Source organism: Amblyomma mixtum, chromosome 10 (assembly GCF_055824585.1).
Source record: "Amblyomma mixtum isolate Tamu chromosome 10, ASM5582458v1, whole genome shotgun sequence".
Taxonomy (NCBI): domain Eukaryota; kingdom Metazoa; phylum Arthropoda; class Arachnida; order Ixodida; family Ixodidae; genus Amblyomma; species Amblyomma mixtum.
This window is the reverse complement of record NC_143021.1, coordinates 128,131,898-128,146,429: the sequence shown is the minus strand read 5'-3', so window position 1 is coordinate 128,146,429 and position 14,532 is coordinate 128,131,898.

The window sequence follows — 14,532 nt, the reverse complement described above, 5'->3', positions numbered from 1 at the left end:
TCTGAATTCCATCTTCTGGCTATTGATGTGAAAAATAATCAGTAGTCAAGGCATCCTAAACAGTGCACGTATGTCCCCGGTTCTATTATTTACAATTAGTTACCGACCTCGCTGTTTGCGATTTGTTCTTAAATTAAACCACTTAAGCTTCAGTAATTTTTTTACCTGAACACGTTGTTCTCCATCTTGTGGTCGCCGCCTGTGTCTTGGCCAGTTCCCCGCCGCGGGCAAGCGCCATTAAGTCCTTGAGGACAATAACAACAACCGGCAAGTGCCCTAACTATGATAAATAGTCTCATGAAGTTATTGGTAAAGAATGAGCGACGCAATAGGCGGAAATGCTTCGTCTGCCGCTGCTGGTTAACGAGCTGCCCGAGTAGAAGCTCAGGGCCGCCCCAGAGAGAACCCTACCTTTCGCGCCTCCGAAGCACGAGGTCATAGCCGCCGCAGAGAGCACACGGGAGTTTGTAGTGCCAAAGGCATGTTTATTCCTTCCAGAGGACCCTTGTCTTAATCCCAAAAGATTTTGTGTTGAAAATAAAGATTTTTTTTCGAACTGTACACACACGTGTTTCTAAAGGGTTTTACCTGAGTACATTGCAAAATAAAAACTTTACAAAGCCACCCTCAAACTTTGCTTTATTTGTTATCGTAATCACCTTTAAAAAATTTAATCTAATTTATTTAATGAAGGTATTTACATGGACAATCCGCTCCTCGCTGTGTCAGCGCATGGTTTATTTTTTTTTCTACTGGTGCGACCACATTTTTAAACTCATAATTGTTCGTTTTTAAAGTTATTGCACACAAAGGAGGCATCCATGACGCGGGATAAGGGCAAACGTTGGCACGCAACCAGGGGCTTAAGCTGAGTGCTTTAGTGCTCCCAACCCGCAACTAAGAGCCTGCGACGCTGCAACCTGCGACGCTCCGAATATTTTTCACTGACAGCTGGCAGTAGTTCGTATACAAAAAAAGGGAAACACGGGAATTTGCTCACTTTCGGTGCATGCCTCAGCCCCGGGTTTCAATAAATAGCAACAGCTATTTGAAATAAACTGAAAGACAAGAGCTCCAGTTGTAGACTTAGACTATTCAGACCACCTAGCTTTTATTACATCCAGGCAAAATAAGTTACAAAACCATTACAGAACAAGTTTATATGGATGGTCAAAGTTTTGGTGCCCTGCTGACCAAGTAATAGAGAAACTAATCATAGAATTAGACCCAAGAAAAGAGTAGAACTACGTGTTATTATTAACGCTTGAACTCAACACACCTTGCCTTTTGTAAAATATTGTAAGGCGAGCATTCATCTGCACCGTTATTTTCAAAACATATGTGGAATCTCATGTTTTTTTTTACCATAGGGCGCCAGAAAAATAATTCGTATTTATATCGATTATGTGAGTTTTTGCTACTTTTTCACCCCTGTGTACCTGGAATTCTGAGTGTTTTTCTCGTACAAGCTTTTGCAACTCCGCATACAATTAAACAGCATTGAAGATGTTTAAGAAAAAAAAACCTGTCATCATTGCGCGAGAGATAGCTTTGAGCCACTAGTGAAGCGTCCGAAGGGGACGAAAATAATCAGCTGCTGTATACTAAAACTTCAGCGTCTATATAAGATCCTCTGCGTCCCTAGCTTTTGAATAATTTAAGAAAGGCGACCAGGAGAAAACACGAAAATGCTGTCTCCTGCACCATGCAAGTTATGAAGATTCTTCCCTATCGCGTTCAAGGAAAATAGCCACAAATGCAGATAATGACGAACTGGGCCATTCAAGAAAGGCGCAACTGGCATTGTGCACGGAGTTTATTTGTCACACAGCAGTGCCTATATTGGTCAATGTGGATTGGTCTTTCAAAGAGAGAGCGAAAGAGCTGACATTCCTCTTGAAAGCAAGGTAACCGGAGAAAAACACGAACAACAAAAACAGAGGTGGAAGGGAGGCCGACAGAATGACGACTGAATTTTTTTGTGTGAAAGAAGGTAAAGGAAAAATTTTACAGTCTGTCTTCTGGTGCGTATTCCCATGTTGAAAAGCATTGTTGCGCGTGCAAAAAAAAAAGACATAGAGAAGTTGCGCCTTGCGATTGTAGACAAGACAAAAATTTTTTACACGCACAGTGACGCCGTACCTGAGAGGTGTTCGAAGCCTATATTATATAGAAAAAAATAACACGTGTGTCCTAGCTATCATTCCGTTGAACTTTCATATTGTGAAGCGCAATTTCTTGGCGCGAGGATGTGTCCACAACTACTCGGCAGCAATGACCGCGTGTTTTTTTTTTTCGCGCATACATATCGAATAAAATTCAGTTGTGAGTGCGCGCGTTCTCGGCACTTCTGTTTCGGTTGTGCGTGTTTTATGGCGCAGTCACGTCATATTCATGACACGCATCCATCGAGTAGCCAGCTTGCCGCTCTACTATAGCAGAGGTTGCAAAAGTAATGCTGGAAGCTATTCAACAACAACAAAAAAATGTAGCAGGGAAATCATTCAAGCCTGCAATATTTCGAAGGACAGTGACAGATAGGTTGGCACGCTCTCACTTTCGTTATCATAGGAGGAAATAACGTTTCTCGAAGATTTTGTGGATACAGGAATGTTTTCGTTCTTGCTGCTGCTTTCTAATTGTTCAATTGTTTTCGTATTTATAATTTTACACTTAGCACTGCTTTTGCTACGAATGTTTTATTTGGATTATCTATGGCACTGCTTTAGGAATGTCGTCAACGCTTTGTTGTGCGCCGTCGCCTGCTTCTCTGTCTGATTTTGTCAGATATAATTAGCGTGAACCGCCAAGTAGGAGCGTGACGACGGACTGGAAACGGTGTTATTGGACCGGCCTCTCGAGGTCTCTGCACATGCGGCAACTCTAAACTTCGAGCGACTCAGCTCACAGAAGCGCGGTCCGCGCGTTGCCGTGTTTCCTAATGCATGACACATGCTACACGTCAAATATGACTGTGTTATCCACCTTACCCCTTAATCCAATGGAGCGCTGTTCGTTCGCAACGTTAATCGGAAATAGAGTTCAGTTTCTCTCTTACGTACACCGTTCGATCCCAAAAATTCGAATTTTGAATTATGACTGGTCATGCGATTCGGTTGCGGCGCAAAGAACGCTGCTGACGAAACGAAATCAGAGCAGCAGAAGCTCTGGCAGTAGTAGAAAGGGCTACTCTAGGCGCTCCTGCCGCGAAGAAAGACAGACAACCAGCGCGCAGGCCTATCCAAGTTATCGTGCAACAAGGCAGATCGGCGGTGTGTGCTGAATCTATAAGCCACTCTGCTACGCAAGTTCCTTATTAGCGACCAGCTAGTGTGCCGCCGAGCCCACTCATAGCTTTGTCGTGGAGTGTCTCGGTGATATTTTTTTTTTCAGGGCGTGATCACGCACCTAACATGAGACGGCGAGGCAGAACATCATCTGTGATTTCATCGGTTGGCAGGGAGCGAGAAGCTGTACTGTCTTGTGTTATTTTATGAATATCACTCGAGCTACGACTGCTCGCTCAGTAGATCAGCGCTCCATCATAGTACGAGTCGGCGAACTCCACCGTCATCTCCAAGTATGTTCCGTAAGCTGCGCACGGCCGGCGGTTGTTTTCTGCAGTTATCGCATTGTTTGGAATGTTCATAGTGTTCTACGTGACATTAACTGCTTGCAGTATGCTCAGCGTTTGCAGCGAATCTCACAGTAAACATTTTGCTTGTTACTTTATTAGAGAGGCTGATAGTATCTGATGCTGTTCGTTTCAGAGCGCTCTGTGCGCTAAAAGGCACGCAGCACATCCGACCGGCTGAATCCAGGCGCTTTTACGACATTCGGCTGGCTCTTCCCAAGCGCTCGCCTCTGCTAATGGCGCCTCGAGGCGTTCCGAATTTCTTCGCATAGCGTTTGGATACCATGGAAAATTCAGCACAGCAAAGGGATGAGTACAAAGGAAGAAGGGACAGACGCGCCGAACTCGCCCAGCTCAGCACAATCGGGGAAAGCAGTAGGGCGAACCAAGAAGAACGAAAGAGAGACACAAGAACGCAGGACCAGGGCTCAACTACGGAAAAAATTTTCCTTTTCAAATGGGTCATATTGTATACAATCCAATACGCCAAGAGCCCAGTGGTTTGAGCAACCATGACAGTGCAAGCAGCGCCGACACAAACACTCAACTTTATCACTGAAGGCCAGATACCAGTAAAATCTCACTCTCGTGCAGCCAAACGCGGAAGGGAGGAACGAAGTTTATAAGTACAAAATGCATCTTTATTTCACAGCAAAACACGGCTAAGCGAATGTAGCGTCAAAGGAAAACGCTCGACGAGAACAAAAAAAAATACAAGCAACAACAACAACCTGTGTCTGTGGCTAAAAAGAATTCTAAAATACCATCTAATCCAGGAGGTCATGGGAAATCAGAAGGCGGGTGCACCGGCGTTGTCGGCCGCTACAGTCGGTCCCAGCGCTTTGCTCGGCCCCCAGCAGCTGTAGTAGCAGGCTGAAGCTGACGACGAATCTCGAGGACCTGCCACCGGCTCACATCACATCTGCGCAATACTTCCACAAGAATCAGCGAGGGGCGTTCCGCGTTATGGCTGCGGCATCAAGTCGACTGAGTACATTTCTGATTTTTGAAAAAATGCCAGATCAACATGTTCTAAAGTGTCCCTAAACAGTTCCGTAATAATTAATGCTAAATTAATGTAAATGTTGTATTAAACCATAATGCGTATTTTCTAAACATTGTTAATATTATTTCAAAGCTAAAAGGTTTTTAAGAAAAAAAACCTAAATTATGTCGTACACTTGCCTTCTTCAATTGACGAGGCGACAGAACTTCCAGCGCACGCATCCGCCGTAGATTTACATGTTGAATGGAATCACAGGTGATTAGCCAGACACATCACACAAGGCAAAATAGCCGTCGCGGTAGACGTTGTCAATGTTGTCGTCATCCACGCATACCAGCAACCGTGGATCGTATCCCAGCGCTGCGCGCACAGCTGTCAGCAATGGCTGCTGAATGGTGACCCGCAGGTAGTCGACGGCCAGCAAAGGCTGCCCCGGCCACAGAGCTACATACACGTCACAGTACGTCTCTATCGGGCAGTCTGGCTCTTTGGTCAGCAAGCAGGCGGTGAACACATCCCCGTGCACTGTCCAGTCGATAGTTGCTTCGCGTTCGCCAACTGCCATGGCAGCCGCAATGCGCCTCAGCAGCGCGGGACACTCATCAAAAGTAGGCGCAGTCCAAAGACGGAAGACCCGCCACACAACTAAGCGCTGGCGCTGCGCCATCCAGCTTCGCAGGCATGCTATCCGCCGGAGGCAGAATTCGTCGCTCTCAGCAGCTTGGACAGCTTCGCATAACACACCGTGAACATCGGAGGGCGGTAGTTCCCGAAGTCGCGGCAACCACGGCAAGTTCTCTTCGTCCAAGCGCAACAGTTGCGCTGCACTGAATCCACGCAGCAGAATTTGCAGGTTTAACATCTGGATATCCGCCATAGAGGAGCCGAGTTGTGGTACTGAAGCGGCGATGGTTAGCCGGTGTTCGTCGACGTAAGGAAGTGCACACCCGTCTCGATAAGTTAACAAACGAAATCACTTCTCTGGCACAGCTGTTTCCGTTGACCACAAGTAGATGTGTGGCTTAAAATTGCACTTCTGAGTGCTACTGCTGATACATCTCATTCTATTCAGGCCGTATTTATGGGTGGTTTCATCTAATGACTGGCGTCAAGCCCTCTGCCGGGCGCAATGTACTCAAGGCGTCACTCAGATGCACTCTATCATTCTATGCTTTGTCATCCTGCATAGATTTTATCAAAGATGCGGAAGTATTTATCTCAAAAGAAGCACTGTAAAAGGGCTCAAAATGAAAAAAAAAATGCATACAATAAATTTATCAGATAATATCAAATCAGGTGCCGCGTTTTTGAGAAACATATGCGTTAAGAGCTTACCAGCGTCTCTATAACAAGTTACTGGCTGGTTGTCCACATAACTCTTCCTTCTTTAATGCTCGCTGGTTAACTACCTGCCCTTTCATGGGATTATTCTTGTGTCGGCGGGGCAAAAAATAATCTTATCGAGTGGTCTAGCTGAGAGGAACAAACGGCACGCGTTCACGACGGCAGCTGGAGCCCAATGCCATTCTTTAAAACTGGTTCCTTACTCGATTTATCGATCGACCCACACGTCGCAGTCTCTTAAGCAGGTCGTTCTGATAGCTGTTTTGAGGGAAGGTAAGAGAAAAGTATAGAGAATCTGCCTCGGCACAGGTGGCACTGGAGTTGTTCTATTCGCCGACTAAAAACTGGTGCTGTCAGCCGCTTGCAGGGCTACAACCGCGAGAGTACACTCTTAAAGATTTGAGGCCCGCGTTCGGCAGATATCATTTATTCCCTACCTTCTCTCGGGCGCAGCTCAGATACCTCACCGAGTGCAACGAAATCTGCTTGCTAGCTGTTCTCGCTGGGTGTCTGCTATGGCGTTGCAATCGACGCGGAAAACTTCCGCACAGGTTCCCCGTGTATATACTGGTAGCGTTCATTTCATATAGAATCCCATACGTTCAATACATGTCAACTTCTGGGTGGAAGCGAGCGCATTCTATGGCACGATTGCAAAAGCGAGACCATCAATATTGTGACTGACCAGAACAATGGCGGCCGCAGACGCAGACGGAAACCTCTGAGCGGCCGAGTTGATTCCCAAAAACCTAGCCCAGCCCAACCGCCACTAATGCGACTGTGTCCTCTTAGTCTTCTTCTTGAATCAGCGCGGAGGTAGCGCTGGTGAGGCGAGTGGCATTAGCCCCTCCACCGTAAAACGAAAGCGTCGAGTTGATGCGGAGCAAAGTATTTACAAATAAGTAGAAAAGCAAAAAAGGAAATGTCGACAGGAAAAGCACAGACGAAAGTTGATAAATACAGTCGATAAGGACAGGAAACCGAAAAAAAGTTAAGAATATCATGCACAGAACGACAGCGTAGATTAAAATACAGTGAAAAGCACTGCAGTCACGCGAGAGCTGCGATTTCAAGCCACCCAAAGGAACAGTATCAGTTCGTAGCCGCCGATGGCCGCACTTCCATAAGGAACGACTTTAAAATTCGCGTTGCCGACGCGGCGGAAGACTTTATACGGTCCTAATAGCGGCGCGCCCCACCGCGGTGGCTCAGTGGTTACGGCGCTCGGCTGCTGGCCCGAAAGACGCGGGTTCGATCCCGGCCGCGGCGGCTGAATTTCGATGGAGGCTAAATTCTAGAGACTCGTGTACTGTGCGATGTCAGTGCAGGTTAAAAACCCGAGATGGTCGAAATTTGCGGAGCCCTTCACTACGGCGCCCCTCATAGCCACTGTTGCTTTGGGAAGTTAAACCCCAATAAACCAAACCAAATAGCGGAGCAGCTGTGTTTCGCACAACCCTTTTTGGCTTACAGGGGCCCACACCCATTCGCGCTCAGTTAATAATAGGCGCTCAGTGGACTTCCCGAAGTCGGAGGTTGTAATATCGGGAGCCCGTGTATTCCTGCGGCTTCATGTGGAATCGAGCCAGCTGACGGGATTGATGACATTTACGGCGAAGCTACCCGCATCTAGTGTGACGTCGTCATCAGCGCACACGAGAGCAGCACAGATAATCAGACCAATATTAAGGCGGAAGCCTTTAATGCCTCATCGTTTTAAGCAGGAGCTGTCGACAGAAATGTCACGCTTTTCAATTGGTCGAAACGGTCGTGACGTCAAAGTGCGCGAATTTCAAAAGGGGCCAATTGTACTTTGGCTACCAACCATGCAACCAATTCAAGGGATCGGATAGTGATGCTCCAAGTAAGGTTGACTGACTTTATCAATGGCTTACTTAAGCAATTAGTCCAATTAACCAGATAAATAAATAAAACCGAGTAAGAAATTGGCTGAGCTTCGGAATCGAACCCCGGTCTCCGGAGTGCGAGTCGAGCACGCTACCACTCCGCTATGCCAGCTCAATGGTTTGGAATTAACAAAGGTGCGTCTAGTGAATACGGTGTTTTCGTTCACTCCCATCTTCCTCCCTTCCCGTTACGGCGAGGTTTAGGTGTCCAACCAGATATGAGAGAAAGATACATTTCCTTTCCTCAAAAACCAATTTACCGACAAGCAAGGCGTATTTGTCCCTGTTTCAGATTGGTCCAAATTGTCGTGACGTCACCGCGCGCGAATTTTGACGGGTGTCCACCGAAATATGTGAGACATTTGATTGTAAAACATTTTATTCGCCGGGAAGAGCTTGGCAAGAGGTCGCGTTAAGTGGTTGAGAGTACATAGCCCTCGACGACTTTGTCAGCCCACTCCACCGCCAAAACTTGCGTTCTGGGGTCAGAGCTAGCCAGCACGGTCTCCCACCGCTCGAGAGAAGGAGCTGTAACTAGATCACCCGGAGGTGGCTCTATTTTGCAGTCCCACAGGATGTGATCGTAGGTAGCACGTTGGCCACAGTGTTTGCAGTTGGGGTTGTAAAGATCTGGATAAATGTGCGCGAGGAGTGATGGGGTGCGTATCGATCTTGTCTGTAGACGACGCCACGTAACCTCTTGTTCTTTAGCAAGTCTTTTGTCTGGAGGGGGAAAATTCTCCTCTCTAGTTTAAAATGATTGGTGAGATCATGATATGTGATCATGGAGTCCTTCGTGAAATTCAGACAGTTACTGCGCAACTTCCTTTCCTCAAATACAATTTTCGACTAGTGTCTACTGAGATATGTGAGACAGTTAATGCCCAATTTCCTTTCCTCAAATACAATTTTCATTTTCTTCTTTACGGCCCCTCTTTCTTCTTTCACTCACACTTCCTCCCTTCCTGTACGGTGCCGCTCAGGCGTCCACCGAGATGACAGAGAATTACAGCCCCATTTCCTTTCCTCAAAAAGCGTTGCGCTCAAAGGGCAACGCATCGCGCCGAACGGGTGGTGGCGTTCCTTGGACTCTGTGGCAGCGCTACAACACGCTGTCGCGTTCCACTCCTGAAGGCGAAGCTTAAGCGTCATTAATTGGCAGTTAATTAATGCACCAACAAAATGTGCAGTGAACAATCGCGTAGCAGAATGCAGCACTCAGGTTTTCGCCTTTCACCACTGTAGCCGCTAAAGTCCCTCGTAATTTTGGAAGCATAGTGGCAAATGCCGGTCCTACAGAGGACCTTTCTGAAGCCATCCATTTCCAATATTGGGCCGAGTTCCTGTGCTGCTTGGGCGGAAGCACCGGTTCCATGTCATCCGCCCCTCTGTAAAAAATGCGGAACGGGGTAAAGCGCGCAGTTCCCTGAACCGCGGTTTTATTGGCGAAGGGGACGTATGGGAGTACCTGGTGCCATGTTTTGTGTCCCACATCCACGTGCATGGAAATCATATCTGCCAGCGACTTTTTGAGCCATTTTTTTTAAGACCCAGTCATCCGTAGTTGGTCTCGTCCTCCTCCCTGTCTTGATGCCACCACCCGAACACTGTGCGACAACCATTTGAACCGAAATTTTCATATCAAGATTCGTAAAGACGTGGAATTGGAGGTACATAGGTTACTGGTTGGAATCCCTGCCATGAGCTAGGCTCTAAATTAACCATTAAGTTTCAGCAGCATGAAACGCTGAACGGTATGAAGTCAACCGGAACATTTCGCGGCAAACGGTTGGCCCCCAAATTTTACACGAATGTCCGGACTAAGTGGCCGACTTTGACGCCTGCTGGGCGGATCTCTATACCGGGTTAACATAGGACTGTGCTTTGGTGCTTGGGCATCACGCTGCAGCGTGTGATTGTTTTTTCTATTATGTAACCGCCCGGTTACCATGGCAACCACTGGCTTACGACTACGGTTCGCTTTATAACGCATAACACTGAGACCTACAACCCTAGAATAGCTTCATGCTCTAATGAGCTTCATGCTCTATCGTTGGTATGAAGGCCGCTGTCTTAAATTCTATCCGTGAAATCAGTATAACTGGTAGGCTCGAACTGCGACCAGTGGAGCCAACGCTCTAAAGCTGCTGTGGTTTAGCATTGCTTTGCGCTCAGTATTGCGCGATTGCGCAGCCTTTTCCAGGCGGACACCGGCGGCACCACGTACCTGAAAGCGCTCCTTAGGCTGCACTGACTCAACGCACCTAGAGACTCCCAGTGGCCTCCTAGAGACTCCAAGCGATTTATCCAATGGAGAAGGCGTCGCGCAGAACGGGCGATGGCGTTCCGTGGACTCCCTGGCAGCGCTGCAGTACGGTGTCGCGTTCCATTCTTTAAAGGGGCTGCGAAACAGTGCTTGGGGGGATACCGGCTATACTTCAAGTGGATTCTTTATGTCACACAGATGCTGACTTAAAAATAATTACAGGAATCGATGCACAGGAACAGATTGATTGTAAAACATTTTATTCGCCGGGAAGAGCTTGGCAAGAGGTCGCGTTAAGTGGTCGAGAGTACATAGCCCTCGACGACTTTGTCAGCCCACTCCACCGCCAAAACTTGCGTTCTGGGGTCAGAGCTAGCCAGCACGGTCTCCCACCGCTCGAGAGAAGGAGCTGTAACTAGATCACCCGGAGGTGGCTCTATTTTGCAGTCCCACAGGATGTGATCGTAGGTAGCACGTTGGCCACAGTGTTTGCAGTTTGGGTTGTAAAGATCTGGATAAATGTGCGCGAGGAGTGATGGGGTGCGTATCGATCTCGTCTGTAGACGACGCCACGTAACCTCTTGTTCTTTAGTAAGTCTTTTGTCTGGAGGGGGGAAAATTCTCCTCTCTAGTTTAAAATGATTGGTGAGATCATTATATGTGATCATGGAGTCCTTCGTGAAATTCAGGGAGCCGGACTCATCCACTGCCCGGTCGACGAAACCTCGGGCTTTATTGTGGGCTGCCTCGTTCCCCGGATTCCCCGAATGGGCTGGGACCCATATCAATTTGGAATAATTTGGTGAGAATTTGGTTGCGTTAAGGATTCTAAGGGAGGTGTTTGTAATTCGTCCTTTAGCGAAATTATTGATACCCATTTTGGAATCGCTGAAGATGATGCTCCCTTGGGTATGCGCTAGGGCGAGGGCTATAGTCGCCTCTTCTGCTGTTTCAGAGGATTTCGTTTTGATTGTCGCCGAGAGGATGTGGTCACCATTCTCGTTCACAACCACAATTTCAAAGGCATTGGTATTTTTGTATTCTGCCGCATCTACATAAAGTGTTCCAGCGCACTGTCTGTATTTGTTATGTAAGGCTTTGGCTCTTGCTTGTCTTCTACCCTCATGGTGTAAGGGGTGCATGTTTTTGGGGAGTGGTTTGATTAGTAGGGCCGTCCTATAGTCGCGGGGTAAGTCTACTTTAGCATCGTTATTCGTAGGTTGAAAGTTAATTCCGAGCCTGGTAAGAATACTCCTGCCAGTTCTGGAATTGGCTACTCGCGCTGTTTGAGCCATTAAATGGGCTTCTTTCAGTTCATTGTAGGTGTTATGTATTCCTAACCTCATAAGCCTTTCAGTTGAGGCATTTAGTGGGAGTCCTAACGCAGCCTTATAGGCCTGCCGTATCATACTATCCAATTTGTCCTTTTCTGCTTTCGAAAATTTGAGATAAGGGGTGGCATAGAGTATCCTGCTTAGCGCAAAGGCCTGCACTAGTCGGCATAAATCTCTTTCCCTCACCCCTTGTCTGCGGTTAGCTATGCGGCGGATTAATCGCGCCGTCGTTTCTACCCTGCGTTTTAGCTTAGTGAGTGTGTCAGTATTCTTTCCATTTGTTTGTAAATACAACCCCAGTATTCTCATGGTCTGTACCTCTTCGACAGATCGTCCATTAACATAGACGTTTATTTGCGGGGGGGGGGGGGGGGGGGATGTCGTGGTACGCCTACCTCTTTGTTTACGACGGATCACGAAGAGTTCAGATTTTTGCTCAGAACAAGTGAGGCCGGATTCCCATGCGCATGCCTCAATGATGTCCACTGCTGCTTGGAGTGTGTCTTCTATGTAGCCTTCGCATCCTTTGGTTACCCAAAGTGTGATGTCATCTGCATAGAACGTGTGATGTAGGTCTGGTATTTGTGCCAGTTTGGGGGGAATTTTCATGAGGGAGAGGTTAAAAAGGAAAGGGGACAGGACGGAGCCCTGTGGCGTTCCTTTACTTCCTAGTGTGATTGGGGCAGACTCTATTGTTCCGACTGTTATCACTGCTGTTCTGTTAGTGAGGAAGGATCGGATGTAGTTGTACGTCCTTTCTCCGGGGTTGATTTCTGACAAGTTTGTCAAAATGGCTTTGTGGGTGACGTTGTCGAAAGCTTTAACAAGGTCTAAACCCAATATTGCTTTCGTTCCTGTTCCCTCGTCAGCTTCAATTATGTCCTTGTTAAGCTGCAAGAGTATGTCCTGGGTAGATAGTTGGGCCCTGAATCCTAACATTGTTTCAGGTAGGAGGTTCATGTCCTCCGCATAGTTTTGGAGCCTATTGAGGATGACATGCTCCATGAGTTTGCCTAGGCATGATGTTAATGAAATTGGGCGTAGATTCTCAGTGCTGAGTTTCTTACCCGTTTTAGGAATAAAAGTGATTTTCGCGTGTTTCCACTCTGGTGGTATGTTGCCTGCATGCCAGTATCTGTTCATAGGGTCTGTAACCGCCGCGATCGACGTTGCGTCTAAGTTCCTGAGAGTCTTATTTGTTACTTTGTCTGGTCCTGCCGCAGATGTTGTCCGCAGTTTTCCAATTGCGTACCAGACCTCTGCGTCTGTGATGTCTGCGTCTAAATTTGGATTAGGAGTCCCCCGGTAGTCTGGTTGAGTGGTACCATCATCCGTGTTTAGATAACGTTCTGCTAGCTCTTTGATTAGGTCTTCAGTTGTACCCTCATATTTATGTATGAGTCTGTACAGTTGACTTTGTTGCACGGGACGTGTTTGTTCTTGGTCGAGCAGGTGTCTTAGAAGATGCCATGTCTTCTTATTTCCGAGCTGTCCATTGACGCTTTCACATATTTGGTTCCATTGTTGTTTTTGGAGAGTAAGTGTATGTTCCTCGATTCGCCTCTCGATTTCAGCGATCTTTTTGCGTAGTCGCTTGTTGTGTTTTTGCTTCTTCCAGCGTTTTTGGAGGCCTTTTTGTGCCTGCCACAGGTGTAACAGTTTTGAGTCTGCAATCTGCTCCTCCTTCTCAACTGGCACCACAACGTTAGTGGAGCTGACATCCTCATTCAGGGAGATAACCCAGTCGCTAAGGTTAGAGATCTCCTTTGGAGCTGTTTTGTCGCGAAGTTGCCTGAACTTGTCCCAATCCGTGGTTCGTATTTCTTTTGCTTTGTTTTTAAGTTTTGTCGTGGGGAAGGTGATGCTAAGGATGAAGTGATCACTACCAAGGTTTTGCCCGGTGTTGACCCACTTTGCGTCCTTGACGTTTTTAGAGAGGGATAAGTCTGGAGATGTGTCTACACATACACTGTTACCCATGCGTGTGTGGTCGCTCGGGTTGTTTAGCGTTGTGAGCCCTAGTGACTGTATGATTTGCCAGAGCAGGTTCCCTTTCGGAGTTGCTTTGGTATATCCCCATGCTGGGTGTTGAGCGTTGAAGTCTCCCACAATTATTAGTTGAGTCCCAGCAGCCAGCTTTACTGTCTTTATCAACAAGTGTGGGAGTCTATTGCCTTTGTTTCTGGGCGGGTTGTATACATTAAGGATGAAGAGATTTGAGTCTCCTTTTTGCCTTGGTACTATTTCAAGTAGGGTGTAATCTTCTTCCGAACCATTTATAAAATGTTGCATTGCGGTGATATTTCTATGCACCAGAGTGGCTGTGAAGGAGCCGGCTGCGTTACTAGTATCATAATGAGGTGGCAGATATGCTTTATAGCCTGGCAGTGTAGCCCTGCCGCTAGCTTCTTGCAATGCAATCACGTCTGGGGTTGGACCAGACGGTGCTTGTTGGATGTGGAGCTGCAAGTGGGCCCGCTTGCGGCGGAAGCCTCTGCAGTTCCATTGCCAAATTTCAAATTTTTGGCGTGGTGCCATGTTGGGTTATAGATGGTTGTGGCGTCGTGGACAGATCCAAGATGGGGGTAGGCGGGCCTCGATAGTTGTAAGCCTGTCCATTATTTGCTGCATGCACGTGGCTATTTGGGATACCTGTCCCTCTAGTGTTGCAAAGCGAATATCTATCTTTGCAAATTTGGTAGTAACGAGGCCTTGGAAGGTTGCTTGTTCTGTTGATATAGCGCTAGTTCTCTCTGACAGAGTATTGATGTCTGCCCTGAGTTTGGTAGGCGCTTTCGACGGCTGCGGGGTGTCGGCTTCCGAAGCCTCGGCCTTTCTTTTGGATTCCTCGCCTTCTTTTGTAGGAAGCGCTCTTTTAGTTGCTATTCTGGCGTCTGTGTCCGTCGAGTTATGGGCCGAAGACTGGGACGCGGTGGAGGGAGTGTGGCAAATGGCGTCTGTTTCCATCGCATTATTGGTCGAAGCCTGGGACGCGGTGGGTGGCGTTCTAGCCGCAGTGGCATTCTGTACCTGATGCGCTT